Below are 16,582 nucleotides of genomic sequence, written 5' to 3'. Positions count from 1 at the left end.
TCCCTTAGTTTTTGTTTGTCTGGGAAACTCCTTATCTCTCCTTCTATTTTGAAAGAAGTCTTGCTGGGTAGAGTATTCGTGGCTACATATTTTGTTCCATTCAACACACTGAATATTTGGACACTCTGAATATATTTGGACACTCTGGTGTCCAACTGGCCTGCCAGTTTCTTTGGACAGATCTGCTGAGAACATGATCTGCCTTCCCTTGTAGGTTAATGACTTTTTTTCCCTTGTTGCTTCCAGGATTCTTTCCTTGTCTGTGTATTTTGTAAATTTGACTTCGATATGTCTTGGTGATTGCTGGCTTTTGTTGAATTTAATGGGAATTCTCTGTGCTTCTTGGATTTTCCCCAGATTAGGGACATCTTCAACTATAATCTGCTCGTAAACCTTCTGCCCCTTTTTCTCTCACTTCATCTTCTTGGACTTCTATGATATGAGTGTTACTACATTTTAATAAATTGCTGAATTACCTAAGTCTGCCTTCATGATCCCTCACCTCTGTTTCTCTCTTCTTTTCAGCTTCATTGTTTTCCATAATTTTATCTTCTCTATCACTAATTCGCTGCCTCATCCATCCTAGTTTTCATGGCCTTCATTTGGGTTTGCATCTTGGTTATAGTATTTTTAATTTCAGCCTGACTAGATTTTCGTTCTTTTATCTGTGTAAAATAGATGCTCTGGAGTCTTCTATGCTTTTTTTCAAGGCCAGCTAGTATCCTTAATCATTGTTTTAAACTCTAATTCAGACATCTTACTTATGTCTGCATTGACTAAATCCCTCACTTTCATTTCTTCCTGGTCTTTATTTTGAGATGAATTCCTCTGTCTTGTCACTTGGGAGGAAGAAAAAATAGTAATGGAATGAAATAAAAATAAATGTTTAAAAATCAAATAAAGGAACCTAATTCCTACATATGTTTTGATCTTCTTGTTAAGAGAAGCATTGACAGTAGCAAAGATTTAGGGCAGTCCACATGTCCATCAATGGATGAATGGATAAACAGTGTGTTCTATCCATATGACAGAATATTGTTTGAATGCAAGATGAAACAAGTTTTGATACACACTAAGTTGAAAACATACACTGAGTTAAAGTGGTACAGAAAGCCACAGAGAGTATGATTCCATTCATGTGAACTCTCCAGAATTGGGAAATCATTATTCTTCACAAGTATTCAGGACACAGAAGATCAGGAAAGATGTAGGACCTTCCCCACACAGGAGGAAAATAAGCAGCCATGACAAGCATGTAACATGGGATCCTAGACTAGGTCTACATCACTGGTTGATTGTAACAAGATATAACTCAGGAACAGACAGATGAGGAGGTGCAGAGGGCCAGGTGTCGGGAAGTGTGCAGAGCTTCCGTGGCCTGGCCAGGTGCGCATCTCTCCCCAAACCTCCTGAATGAGACATTTTAGACACAGAAGTTCTTTCTGAGGAAGTGGTATTGGAGGAAAGAGCAAAATGAAGTCAGCAAAAGTCACTCGAGCAAAATAGTGAACTAGGAGGCTCCAAAATCTTGTCCCCACACAAGATATTTTTTATTTTATTTTATTTTTTTTTCAACGTTTATTTATTTTTGGGACAGAGAGAGACAGAGCATGAACGGGGGAGGGGCAGAGAGAGAGGGAGACACAGAATCGGAAACAGGCTCCAGGCTCTGAGCCATCAGCCCAGAGCCCGACGCGGGGCTCGAACTCACGGACCGCGAGATCGTGACCTGGCTGAAGTCGGACGCTTAACCGACTGCGCCACCCAGGCGCCCCCAAGATATTTTTTAAAAATACAAAAAATCCAGAAAGTGGCTAAAATAATACTATAGCATTTCTGGTAAATAGTCAAATATCTACGGTAACCAATTAAATACCCAATCAAGAAAAAGCCATATTCAAAACAGTAGGAAATTTTGTACTGTTTACTTTTTTTGTTTTTTTTTTTAATTTTTTTTTAACGTTTATTTATTTTTTTGAGAGAGAGAGAGAGAAAGAGACAGAGCATGAACAGGGGAGGGTCAGAGAGAGAGGGAGACACAGAATCTGAAACAGGCTCCAGGCTCTAAGCCGTCGGCACAGAGCCTGACGCGGGGCTCGAGCCCACAGACTGCGAGATCATGTCCTGAGCCAAAGTCGGGCGCTTCAACCGACTGAGCCACCCAGGCGCCCCTGTACTGTTTACTTTTATATTTTATTTTATTTTTTAAATTTACATCCAAGTTAGGTAGCATATAGTGCAACAATGATTTCAGGAGTAGATTCCTTAATGCCCTTACCCATTTAGCCCATCCCCCCTCCAACAACCCTTCCAGCAACCCTCTGTTTGTTCTCCATATTTAAGAGTCTCTTCTGTTTTGTCCCCCTCCCTGTTTTTATATTATTTTTGCTTCCCTTCCCTTGTGTTCATCTGTTCTGTGTCTTAAAGTCCTCATGTGAGTGAAGTCATGATATTTGTCTTTCTCTGACTAATTTCGCTTAGCATAATACCCTCTAGTTCCATCCATGTAGCTGCAAGTGGCAAGATTTCATTCTTTTTGATTGCCGAGTAATACTCCATTGTGTGTGTGTGTGTATGTATATATATATATATATATATATATATATATATATATATATGTATATATACCACATCTTCTTTATCCATTCATCCATTGATGGACATTTGGACTCTTTCCATACTTTGGCTATAGTTGATAGTGTTGCTATGAACATTGGGGTGCATGTGCCCCTTTGAAACAGCATCCTTGTATCCCTTGGATAAATACCTAATAGTGCCATTGCTGGTTTGTAGGGTAGTTCTATTTTTAATTTATTGAGGAACCTCCATACCAGTTTCCAGAGTGGCTGCACCAGTTTGCATTGCCACCAGCAGTGCAAAAGAGATCCTCTTTCTCCACATCCTCCCCAACATCTGTTGTTGCCTGAGTTAATTTTAGCTATTCTGACAGGTGTGAGGTGATATCTCATTGTGGTTTTGATTTATAGTTCCCTGATGATGAGTGATGTGAAGCATTTTTTCATGTGCTGCTTGGCCATCTGGATGTCTTCTTTGGAGAAGTGTCCATTTATGTCTTTTGCCTATTCCTTCACTGGGTTATTTATTTTTTGGGTGTTGAGTTTGATAAGTTCTTTGTAGATTTTGGATACTAACCCTTTATCTGATATGTCATTTGCAAATATCTTCTCCCATTCTGTCAGTTGCCTTTTAGTTTTGTTCATTGTTTCCTTCGCTGTGGAGAAGCTTTTTATTTTGATGAGGTCCCAGTAGTTCAGTTTTGCTTTTGTTTCCCTTGCCTCTGGAGATGTGTTGAGTAAGAAGTTGCTGCAGCCAAGATCAAAGAGGTTTTTGCCTGCTTTCTCCTCGAAGATTTTGATGGCTTCCTGTCTTACATTTAGGTCTTTCACCCATTTTGAGTTTATTTTTGTGTATGGTGTAAGAAAGTGGCCAGGTTCATTTTTCTGCCTGTCACTGTCCAGTTTTCCCAGCACCACTTGCTGAAGAGACTGTCTTTATTCAATTGGATGTTCTTTCCTGCTTTGTCAAAGATTAGTTGGCCATACATTTGTGGGTCCATTTCTGGGTTCTCTATTCTGTTCCATTGATCTGAGTGTCTGTTTTTGTGCCATGTACTGTTTTTACTTGCTGTGCCCCACACGTTTCATGCACAGCAACAATCTTGGTCTGAAGGAGGCAACAGCTCAGCCCTCAATTCCCTGATTCAAACCAGAGAGAGAAGAGCAGAATAGAACTTAATTGTAACATTATAACCTGTCTGGGGGCCTAAAGAGTGATATCTGTTTTGTCTACTCCAAAGCTCAGGTGGAAAAGTGGTAGGCACTGCTCAGGAAAGCTGCAGAGGAACTATATACCCACAGGTGCCTGAGGGAAGAGATTACAGGTGGAGATATCCAACAGACCATCTAGAGCCCCAAAGAGTAGCTGGATGAGACTGGAAAATTAAGACATTCAAAAGTAGCTATGTATATGAAGAAATTAGTAAAGCCACACAAGCCAAGGGAAGACACATACTCAGAAGAGACATGAGAAGATCTTGAGCTTTCATCTCCAGCTGATCTCAAGGCCTAGAAAAGAGCCAGATAACTACTGAAATAATGCTCTAGTACAAAACCAGTCTGCAAAGACTAGGATAGATGGATTCTTTCAAATGCCCAATTTTCTTTTTTTTTTTTAATTAAAAAAAATTTTTTTAACGTTTTTATTTATTTTTGAGACAGGGAGAGACAGAGCATGAACAGGGGAGGGTCAGAGAGAGGGAGACACAGAATCCGAAGCAGGCTCCAGGCTCTGAGCTGTCAGCACAGAGCCCAACGTGGGGCTCGAACTCACGGACCGTGAGATCATGACCTGAGCCGAAGTCGGATGCTTAACCAACTGAGCCACCCAGGCGCCCCATCAAATGCCCAATTTTCAACATCAACAAAATTACTAGACATACAAAGAAATAGGAAAACATGACCCACTTAAAAAAAGAAAATAAATTGGCAGAAACCACCCCTGAAAAGGCACAGGCATCAGACTTACTAGACAAAGACTTTTTAAAAGTTATCTTTAAGTACACTGAAAGGGACGCCTGGGTGGCTCAGTTGGTTAAGCATCTGACTCTTGATCTCAGTTCAGGTCATGATCTCACAGTTCATGATATCAAGCCCTGCATCGGGCTTTGTGCTGTCGTTTATACAAAAATAAATAATAATATTTAATATTTAATAATTTATATTTAAATAATAATAAATATATTATGTATAAATATTTAGTGTGGAGCCTCCTTAACATTCTCTCTCCCTCTCTCTCTGCCCCTCAACCACTCTCTTTCTTTCAAAATAAATAAACATTTAAAAAGTACACTGAAAGAGCTAAATAGAAACACAAAGAACTAAAGGAAATCATAAATATTTTATGTGAACAAAATGAGAATTTCAACAAAGAGGTAGAAATTATAAAAAGGAACCAAAAAATATCCTGAGCTAAAAAAATTACAATAACAATTTAAAAATAAATTAGAGGGGGCTCAATAGCAGGTATGATCAGGCAGAGAAAGAATCAGTGAACTTGATGATAGGACATGAAATTATCCAATCTGAGGAGAAAAATGAAGAAAAGTGAACAGAGATGAAGAAACATATGGGGCATCATCAAACAGATCAATATATGCTTTATGGATATTCCAGAAGGAGAAATGAGGAAGAAAGAGGCAGAGATTATTTGAAGAAATAATGACCAAGAACTTCACAAATTTGAGGAAATACATGGATCTACAAGTCCAAGAAACTCAAGGATTCCAAATAGGATTAAACCCAAGAGACTACAGCAAAACACATTAATATCAAACTGTCAAAAGAAAAGACAAGGAATCTTGAAAGCAGCAAGAGAAAAATTATTCATCATGTGCAAGAGATGCTCAATAAAATTTGCAGCCAATTTATTAGCAAGAACTTTGGAGGTCCAAAGGGAGTGGATTTATATATTTAAAGTGCTACAAGAAAAAGCTGTCAACTGAGAACTCTATATCCAGCAAAACTGAGGGCATAAATAAGATATTCCCAGATGAAAAAAAGCTCTGTCTCTCTGTCTCTCAAAAATAAATAAACATTAAAAAAAAATAAAGTAATCCCAGGGTACCTGGGTGGCTCAGTCAGTTAAGCATCTGATTCTCATGAGTTTGAGCCCTGGGTTGGGCTCCTTGCTGGCAGTTCAGAGCCTACTTGGGATTCTCTTTCTTTCTCTTTCTCTCTCTGCCCCTCCCCTGCTCACACTCTCTCTGTCTTTCAAAATAAATAAATAAAATTTAAAAATACTTAAAGTGATCTCTACACCCAATGTGGGGCTTGAGCTCAGGACTCCAACATCAAGAGTCACGTGCTCCAACAGCTGAGCTAGCCAGGCATCCCAAGATACTTATTTTGCATTTGAGTTTTTATGCATTTTATTTTATTTAAAAATTTTTTAAATGTTTATTTTTGAGAGGAGAGAGAGAGAATGGAGGACGGGCTGTGAGAGAGGGAGACACAGAGTCTGAAGCAGGCTCCAGGATCTGAGCTGTCAGCACAGAGTCTGATGTGGGGCTAAAACTCATAGACTGGAGATCATGACCTGAGCCAAAGTTGGACCCTTAACTGACTGAGCCACCCAGGCACACCTAAATGCATTTTATTTTTAGATAACCTACATGACATGTTTTTTTTTTTTTTCTTAAAAACAATGCCTCAGCTTCAAATAAATTGAAGTCAAAATTATTGAAGTGCTCAAGAGACATCAATCCTATTCATCTAAGTCCTGGTTTGTGCGGATGAAAAGCAGAAGCCAGTTATGACAACAGGTGATATATCCAAAGTGATAGCCAGATTTGTTAACATTTTTCCATTTCTTTTTTTTTTTTAATTTTAATGTTTATTTATTTTTGAGACAGGGAGAGAGACAGAGCATGAGCAGGGCAGGAGCAGAGAGCGGGAGACACAGAATCCAAAGCAGACTCCAGGCTCTGAGCTGTCAGCACAGAGCCTGACGTGGGGCTCGAACTCACAGACCAGACGATCATGACCTGAGCTGAAGTCAGACGCTTAACCAACTGAGCCACTCAGGCGCCCCAACATTTTTCCATTTCTAAACCATCATTTAAAAAAATCAGGTATGAGGTCACACCATTCTCACAATAGTCCAACAGAACAACCATGCCATCTAGATTCATGTTTTCACCGATAAAGAACTGGTAGTTTTTGAAATTAGCAAGGGTGTGCTTGATTTGTTTTGCAGTCCCTCTCATAAAAGTTGTTAGTCTTTCTGGCCTCTGTTCTTCAAGTTTGCCGTTGATTGACTTCATGTAATCTTTTATGTACTTCTTATATGCTTCTTTTGTGAATCTGGTTTCCTGCAAGTGATGGTTCATGACAACATCAACACCAGTGATTAATGTCCTTTTGGTACCTTCACCTTTGGGGCCTTCGTCAGAGGCATTTCCACCAATGAACCAGTCATCAGTGTTACCCTCTGTCCTACTGATCCCTCCACTTCCAGGCATAGCCTGTCCATGATATGGATTTTGTAGTTGTTGGAGAATATCTCATCATGGCTGATGAAGTCCTGGTAGATAATGATGTCTGCAGCTGGAGAGAGACAACAGTGGTGCTAGTTCAACAGGAGCAGAGAGCTCTGAGCCGGCGTGGTACAGCCGGAGTGGCACTGGGGTTGGAGGAGCAGGAGGAAAAGCCCAAGACATTCATTTCAGATCTGACGCAAATAGGTTGAAAATGAAAGAATGGAAAAGAGATTTCACGTATGGTAACCAGAAGAAGAGAGCTAAGGTAGCTAAACTAATATGAGACAAAACAGACCTTATGTCAATAATTGTTGCAAGTGACAAAGAAGGGCATTATATTGATGATAACTTCGCAAGCAGATACCATAATTATAAACATACATGTACAAAATACCAGAAATCCAAAGTATATGAAACAAACATTGAAAGAATTGAAGGGAGAAATAAACAGCTCTACAATAGTTGGACATATCAGTGACCACTTGCAATAATAGATAGAACAATCAGACAAAAGATCAGTAATAAAATAGAAGACTTGAACAACACTATAAACCAATTAAACCTAACAGACATGCATAGAACAGTTGAACCAACAAAAGCAGAATACACATTTTTCTCAAGTGCCCATGGAATGTTCTCCAGGATAGACTATATGTTAAGCCAGAAAACAAGTCTAAATTATTTTATTTTATTTATTTTATTTTATTTTAAAATATTTCTTTATTTCTGAGAGAGAGAGAGGAAGAGAGGAAGACCCAGAATCCGAAGCAGGGTCCAGGCTCTGAGCTGTCAACACAGAGCCCAGTGCAGGACTTGAACCCACGAACTGGGAGATCATGAGCTGAGCCGAAGTTGGATGCTTAACCACTGAGCCACCCAGGCACCCCAAAATTATCCCTGTTTGCTGATAACATGATTTTATATGTAGAAAAGTCTAAAGAGCCCCCCCCACACACACACACAGACACACACACACAAACGCTATAACTAATAAATTCAGCAAAATCCCAGGATACAAAAATCAACATTGAAAAATCAGTCACATTTTTCATCAGCAATGGTAACATTCTAAAAAGGAAATTGACAACATTCCATTTACGATAGCCTCAAAAAGAATAAAATACTTAGGAACAAATCTGATCAAGAAGTCAAAAGAATTGTACACTGAAAACTACAAAACATTGCTGAAAATTAAGGAAGGTGTAAATAAATAGAAAAATTAAGATTTCCACACTACCCAAAGTGATCTCCAGATTTGATGCAATCCCCATCACAACATAATAATTTTTATTTCAGATGTAGAAAAATCCCATCCTAAAATTCATATGGAATATGAAGGGATCTTGAATAGCCAAAACAATCTTGAAAAAAAAAATATTTGGAGGCCCACTCCCTTATTTCAAAACAAACTACAAAGCTAAAGTAATCAGAATAGTATGGTGGTATGCCTGGGTGGCTCAGTGGGTTAAGCATCAGACTCTCGGTTTTGGCTCAGGTCATGATCTCATGGTTCATGGGTTTGTGCCCCACATCTGGCTTTGCACTCAGGATTCTCTCTCTCCTTCTCTCTGTGCCCTTCCCCCCACTCACATGCACTGTCTTGTTCTCTGTCTCAAAATAAATAAGCAAAACTTCAAAAAAAAAAAAACTGTGGGGGCCCTTGGTTGGCTCAGTCGGTTAAGTGTCCGACTACAGCTCAGGTCACAATCTCAAAGTTCATGAGTTCAAGCCACGTGTTGGGCTCTGTGCTGACAGTGTAGAGCCGGAGTCTGCTTCGGATTCTGTGTCTCCCTCTCTTTCTTCCCCTCCCCCACTGACACTCTGTCTCTCGTCCTCTCAAAAATAAATAAACATTAAAAAAATTTTTTTAACAACTGTGGTACTAGAATAAGGCCGACATATAGATCAATGGAAAAGAATGGAGAGCCCAGAAATAAGCCCTTGCATATATGGTTAAGTACTTTTTAACAGATGGTGCTAAGTAAACAGGATATTCACATGCAAAAGAATGAAGTTGACCCCTTACCTTACATTACGTACAAAAATTAAAGTAAATCAAACACCTAAACATGAGACCTGACTTTATAAAACTCTTAGAAGCAAACATAGGAGAAAAGTTGGATTTGGCAATGATTTCTTGGATATGACCCTAAAAGCACAAGCAACAGAAGAAAAAATAGATAAACTGAACTTTATCAAAATTGAAAACTTTTGTACTTCAAAGGACACTCTCAAGAGAATGAAAAAGCAACCTATGGTACTGGGAGAAAATATTTGCAAATCATGTATCTGATGAGTTGATGAAACTCATCAACAACAACAACAAAATTTAAAAACAGACAAAGGACTTGAATTTACATTTCTTCATTCTGAACTTTTCTTGACATGTTGATTCCTAGCCCCCTGTGGTACTCCAGCAGCGAGGATAAACAAGAAGGGGTCTGTGCTGCTTACCAATTTATTGCCTCTTGGCTCCAAATTCACTCTTCATTGCTTGCTTGTGCAAAAACAGAGCTGGGCCATTTAAAAGTAATTTTTCCAGGGCACCTGGGTGGCTTAGTTAGTTAGACATCCAATTTTTGATCTTGGCTCAAATCATGATCTCATGGTTCATGGGATTGAGCCCTGCGTTCGGCTCTGCACTCACAAGAGCCTGCTTGGGATTCTCTCTCTACCTCTCTCCCTGCCCTTCCCCCACCTACTCTCTCTCTCTCTCTCTCTCTCTCTCAAAATAAATAAACTTCTAAAAAATGTTTACTTATTTTTCAGAGAGAGAAAGATACGGAGTGTGAGTGGGGGAGGGGCAGAGAGAGAGGGAGACACAGAATCTGAAGCAGGCTCCAGGCTCTGAGCTGTCAACACAGAGCCCAACGCAGGGCTCAAACTCATGAACCTCAAGATCATGACCTGAGCCAGAGTCGGACGCTTCATCGACTGAACCACCCAGGCACCCCAATAAACTTTTTTAAAAAGTAATTTTTCCTTTGTCAGGTGACACAATGTTAAGCTTTGTCAGCTGTGGGCTCTGGCGAGCGATTGCATGAGCAAGGGGTTTTCCTTCTTATTCTGGTGTATTTCAGTGGTTCCAGAAGTATGTATGGATTCCTCAGTGCCCAGCTCCTGCAACACAGAAGGCTTTTCCAGCGCCACGACTCTGCAGCTCATGTAGTTCTTCCAGAGCCTGGCTTCGGTAGTAATAGTGGTAAGCAGCACCCAGCAGCTTTCCCCTGCAACACCCTTTAGTTGGCTTTGTAGGAGGGTGCCTCCAGTGAGACACCTTTCTATGAAATGGCTTTCTTTGGGACCTCAGAAGGTAGGTTTCCAGCAAATTCTGGAGGGCAGATTTCCAGCAACTACCATTGGCACAGCACCAAGCAACTGTGCCATCCAATTTCCACAGCCACGTCCTCTCCAACTGGGTCTGGTTCTCAGGCCTAGTGCTCTACCCCAGCCTCAGAGGTGGTCGATGAACCTTATATCTGCTGATCCTATATTCTTTAGAGTTGTCTTTACTGAAATTTCTTGTGTAAGGTGTAATTCTACACATTAAACTTAAGCTGTTAAAATTACTGTATGGCTTCCATCTCCTAATTTGACCCTGACTGACACAGGGTCCCTGCCCAACATAACAAGGAAATAGGATGAACAACCTGTCACCATTAAACAATACGCTGTGCTAAACTAGCAGTGGGACAGAGTGCTGGGGCAGCAGGTAGAAGGTGCCTGGAAGGTCCATGAGGGCTAATGAGAGAATTAAGCTGAAAGGATGACTAGATCAGGGCACTCCACGTTCATCATTGACACCTCCTCCTAATCTCATAATCAATCTCTGAGGTATGTCACTTCTGTCTCCCAAGTCTGGTCCATGCTTTCCACCCCAGTGTTGTTCCTCAGGCCAGGCCACCATCATCTCTGGCTGGTTTATTATGATGACCCTGTAATTGTCCTCTTTATCTCCAGGCTTGCTACGTCAGCCTGTCCTCCACACTGAAGCCAGAGTGATTCTTCTAAAAGGCAAATTTGGGTCCAAATGGTCTTTGACTAAAAACTGTTGGTGGCTGCCCATTGCCCTGAGGACAAAATCTGAACTCCTTTGTTTGGCCACAAAGCTTGGGAAGATCTGGACTTTGCTCACCTTCCCAGTTTTATCTTATGCCACCCTTCTCACATCCTTAGTCTCAAATCACATGGAATGTCAGTTTCCTTAGGGACCTTTACAAGTGCTGCTTCTTTTTCTAGGAAGCCCTCTCCTACACCCTCCCTTACCCTTTCACCCTCATCCTTGCTTCTTCAGCTCCCCTTCAGCTGCAGCTAATATCTACTCCTCTGAAAAGCCTTCCCAAACCTGCTCTCCCTGATCTGGCAAGGTGCTCTTTGTGTACGTTTCAGTCACACCCTGTACTGCTCTCATATCCCTTATCACAGGCTGGTAAGTATCTAATGTATATGTCTCTCACGACCCTGTAAACTCCATGAGGTCAGAAACTCTTGTTCACGTTTGTTTCCTCAACACCTATTTTAGTGCCTGCTGCATTAGGTGTTTGATAAATGCTGGGGAACAAAAAGAATGCACATGCAAAGGTGACCAGGGAGGGCATGCATAAAAGTATGTCATGTAAGCAGAGTGTAGGGACGTAGGTGGGAGTGGCTGGACTTGAAGGGCAAGCTGTGGGAAGCCAGGTTGGAAAAGCCCTTTTGTTCACACCTAAGCAGTTTATACCATACGGTGAGGATCAAACATCCCACATTGGCTATAGGTGACTGAACTGGACTTCCAGTTCATGCATTTGATTTGACCAGGACAGTTTTAAGAACTTGCAAATACGAATGCCTTTCAGTTTGTCACAATTCACACCAGCCCCCATGTTAACAGGCCTCCTTCCCTCATGCAAACTGGCTGTCTGCCCCACTGAGATCCGTGTTTGCTACCCCTGCAGATGGGTGGGAGGTAGCCTAGGGAGGGGAAGGATTTAAAGGAGGATTTCAGATATGAGTCCTAGAAATATAGACAGATCCACCCTCAGTAGGGAGTGTGTTTTTGAGAGTTCCTTGGGAGAAGTGAATTTATTTCATCTGAGGGGCCCTGGGAGCAAAGACAGACCCAGAAAATCAGAGGAATTGCCCACATTTTGAAGAGCTTATACCTTTAAACTGCTAAATTGGCCAGTGCCAGGCTAGGTCCACTCTTCTCCTGTTTACTTTCTGAAACAAAAACTGCCCTGATGGAATCTGAAGTCAGAGCTGCAGTAGATCAACATTGACTCAGCAACCTGCCATGCTGCAAGGCCTTATGCCAGGAGCTGTGAAGGATACAAAACATAAGGGAGAGCTGGAATCTAGCATCTCCCGGGGGAAATGACAGCCACAGACTCACACTATGACCCGTAGACAGCCACAGACTCACACTATGACCCGTAGAGACAGTGGGCTGGTGCTTTGGCAGTGCTCTACCTTGATGAGGTCTCCACAGTACAGAATGTGGCCAACGATATTATAGGTCAAGGAACTCTAGTCTTTCATGTTCTCAACATAGGTAGGGTCTTAGGGAGAGATTCTTTCTAAAAAATTTTTTTTTCAACGTTTATTTATTTTTGGGACAGAGAGAGACAGAGCATGAACGGGGGAGGGGCAGAGAGAGAGGGAGACACAGAATCGGAAACAGGCTCCAGGCTCTAAGCCATCAGCCCAGAACCTGACGCGGGGCTCGAACTCACGGACCACGAGATCGTGACCTGGCTGAAGTCGGACGCTTAACCGACTGCGCCACCCAGGCGCCCCTGGGAGAGATTCTTTCTAAAAGAACTCCTTGGTTTTTAAGCCAGATGGTCCATTTATTAATTTATAAATGGGACATTACCCTGGTAGTAGCCTCAAAACTCAGTTCCACTCTCCAAGGACTCCTGTCCCAATGTGAAGGTTCTTAGAAAACTAAGCTGCTGATCAGAAAGAAGCCATGAACAAGCTTCATGATCGATCTCTATCCCAAAAAAGAACACACCTCTTTAGTGACCAGGAGACAGTCTCCATCAATCAAGGCCGGACAGATTGGGATGAGTTTTTAACAATTTAATTCTCCTTTTACAAAACTTCACCTAAGCTCAAGATTCTCTTAAACACAAGCACCATCCTGTGCTTTCATGGCCTTTCCTGCATTTGTGGTTCTTGCCAAGTGAAAGCTGAGTGTTATCCTATCCTATCAAGCTGGATGAACCAAAGTTTCCCAATAGCTGACTAGAGGAAAATGATGGACAAACGTGTGCCATTCAGCACTCATAGCCCAGCATGCTGACCTCAACACCTGCGCCCCAGATGCCACCTTTCACTGCAAGTAGTTCTGGTGTGAGGCCTTTGCTTTGTAAATGCCACTGGCAACAGTTCATAACAGCAGATGAAGTAGTAAATACCTCATGAATAAACTCTCTGTTCCCAATGCCAACATTAATTGGATTAATAATGTTCACGAAGATTTCAATATGTCACAACCCTAATCACATCTGGAAGTGAATAGGACAATTTCATGAGGATAAAAAAAGTTGATCCTTTCAAATTGGGCTTTCAAGAATTGTCTCTACACAGTGTTGATAAAGTATGAGTTCTGATAATCACGAACAAACAAAACCTCACTTGAATTTCCTTTTTTTTTTAAGATTTTTTATTTTTAAGTAACCCTACACCCAACGTGAGGCTTGAACCCACAATCCCAAGATCAAGAGCCACATGCTCCACTGACTGAACCAGCCAGGCACCCTTAATAATTTCATTTTGTAATACTTGCCTGTTTTGTGGTAGTTTGGGGGCTAGTTATAATTTAAACAATTAGTAGACTTTAGTTTTAGAAGTGTTTTAGGTTTATGGAAAATTGATGCAAAAGTACAGAAAGTTTCTATATACCACTTCTCCCACTGTTTCCCCTACATTTGCGCCTTGTATTAGTGTCACACATTTGTTTCAACCGATGAACCAATATTGATACATTTTTATTAATTAAAGTCCAGTAGTTCACATTAGGGGTCACTCTTTGTGTAAGTACAGTCTATGCATTTTCACAAATGTATAATGACATGTGCCCATCATTACTGTATCATAGAGCATAGTTTCATTGCCCTAAAAGTCCCCCCTATTCCACGATTTGTCCTTCTCTTCCCCTAACCTCTGGCAAAACTACAAAACTGTTAGAAGATAATATAGATGAAAAATCTAGGTAACCTTGGGCTTGGCATTGACTTTTTAGATACAACACCAAAAGCATGATCCATGAAAGAAAGAATTGATGTTGGACTTCATTAAAATTAAAAGCTCCTGCTCTGTGAAAGACACTGTGGAGAAAATGAAAAAATATGTCATATACTGGGAGAAAATCTTTGCAAAACTCGATATTTTCTAAAGGACAGGTGTCCCAAATATATAAAGAAATTTTATTTATTAAAAAAAATTTAATGTTTATTTATTTTTGAGAGTGAGATAGAGCATGAGCGGGGGAGGGACAGAAAGAGAGGGAGACACAGAATCGGAAGCAGACTCCAGGCTTGGAGCTGTCAGCACAGAGCCCGACGCTGGGCTTGAACCCATGAACCGTGAGATCAGGACCTGAGCCAAAGTTGGATGCTCAACTGACTGAGCCTCCTCAGTTAAAAGAACCTTTTAAATTCAGCAGTAAGAAAACTAACAGCCTGCTTAAAAATGGCAAAAGATCTGAACAGACACCTCACCAAAGAAGCTACACAGATGGCAAATATGCATGTGAAAATATGCTCAACATCATATATTATTAGAGAATTGCAAGTGAAAACAATGACACACGACTGCACACCTATTAGAACGGCTAAATTTCCAAAACACTGACAATACCAGGCATTGGTGAGGATGTGGAGTAACAGGAACTCTCAGTCATTGCTGGTGAGAATACAAAATGGTACATTTTGGAAGACAGTATGGCAGTTTCTTACAAAATTAATTGTGTTTTTTTTTTTAAGTTGGAAATCAAATATATAACTTGTTTGTCAATAGTGCCATAACTAGATTTTCTTTAAGAATTAAAGAAAGCTTAAAAAGCAAGTAACGATGGTGCGTGTGGGTGGCTTAATCGTTGAATGTCTGACTTTGGCTCAGGTCACGATCTCCGGGTTTGTGAATTCCAGCCCCACATGGAGCTGTGTTGACAGCTCAGAGCCTGGAGCCTGCTTGGAATTCTGTGTCTCCCTCTCTGCCCCTCCCCCACTCACATTCCATGTCTTTCTCTCAAAAATAAATAAACATTAAAAAAAAATTTTTTTAAAGAAAATCCAGCTGTCTTTTACCAAGCCAGACATTAAAGAGATATGCAAAAATGTAAAATGAGACCACTTTTCTCACTATTGTTTTGGTTTTAGAAGAGGAAGTATTTTAAAAATATTTATGTCAACATGTAAGAGTTTATTATCATTTTGTAATAAATGTTTTAAAATTCTGTGTTAAGTTCTAATATGGCAAATTTTAATAGATATAATTAATATAAATAGAAAGCCTTAAAAATCTTCAATAAAATTTTAAAACATAAAGGGATGCTGAACCCAAAAAGTTTGACAACCATTAATTTAGTAAGCCACATGCTACTTGATGCACTTTCTATTTTTTTTTAAGTTTGTTTATTTAGTTTGAGAGGGAGAGAAAGAGTGTGAGTGAGCCTGGGAGCGGGGCAGAGAGAGAGGGAGGGGTAGAGAGAGAGACAGAGAATCCCAAGCAGGCTCTGAGTTGACATCAATGTGGGGCTGTAACTCTTGAACCGTGAGATCATGACCTAAGCCAAAACCAAGAGTCGGCTGCTTAACCGACTGAGCCACCCAGGCGCCCCTTGATGCACTTTCTAAAATAAGGTATAGGACAATGATAGTAAAATAAGGAAGAAAAACACAGAGGACTAAATCTAATGACTGTGGATTTATATTCTTTTGATAGTATGAAGAAGCTTTTACAAAGAAAAAAGCAAACAATTTTGTACAGAAACTTCAACACATTTTGTACAATATTCTCACTTTGCTGACATCATTTATGCAAATTCTTCATAGTTTACTTGACTATCAATACTAATATCTGCTTCCCTGATCATTTCATCAACCTCCTCATCTGTTAACTTTTCTCCAAGGTGTTTTATCATGTGACATAATTCTATCACACTAACATAGCCATTGTCATTCCTATTAAACACAAGAATGCTTCTCTAACTTCTTTACTCTCTGTCCCTGTTTTTCACTTTTCTTGCCATCATTGTCAGAAAGTCCAGGAACTCAGTTGTACTATTTTCATTATCATTTGCTTCATTCATTTATCCTGAAACTTTGCTATGGAGTTTTGCCCAAGAGTCCTCATTACAGTTTCCAAACTTTTAATGTCCACCACTGTCCTTGTCAAATGGTGGAAAGCTGCTTTGAATTCTGCATTTGAATTCTGCAATCTGTTTTCCCTTCAGTTGCCAGCATTACTTGTCCTCAAGCGACAATCACACAAATGTTCAGTTTATTAGCTCCACTCACTGTCTGTAATACTCCT

General features: G+C 40.4%; 1 pseudogene; it reads right to left on the bottom strand.

Annotated features, from left to right (window-relative positions):
- Nucleotides 1-6,616: 6,616 nt before the first annotated feature.
- LOC123589678 lies at nt 6,617-16,190 on the bottom strand (annotated as a pseudogene).
- Between the last annotated feature and the right edge of the window lie 392 nt (nt 16,191-16,582).

Source organism: Leopardus geoffroyi, chromosome E3 (assembly GCF_018350155.1).
Source record: "Leopardus geoffroyi isolate Oge1 chromosome E3, O.geoffroyi_Oge1_pat1.0, whole genome shotgun sequence".
Classification (NCBI taxonomy): Eukaryota; Metazoa; Chordata; class Mammalia; order Carnivora; family Felidae; genus Leopardus; species Leopardus geoffroyi.
This window is presented reverse-complemented; position numbering and strand designations above follow the sequence as displayed.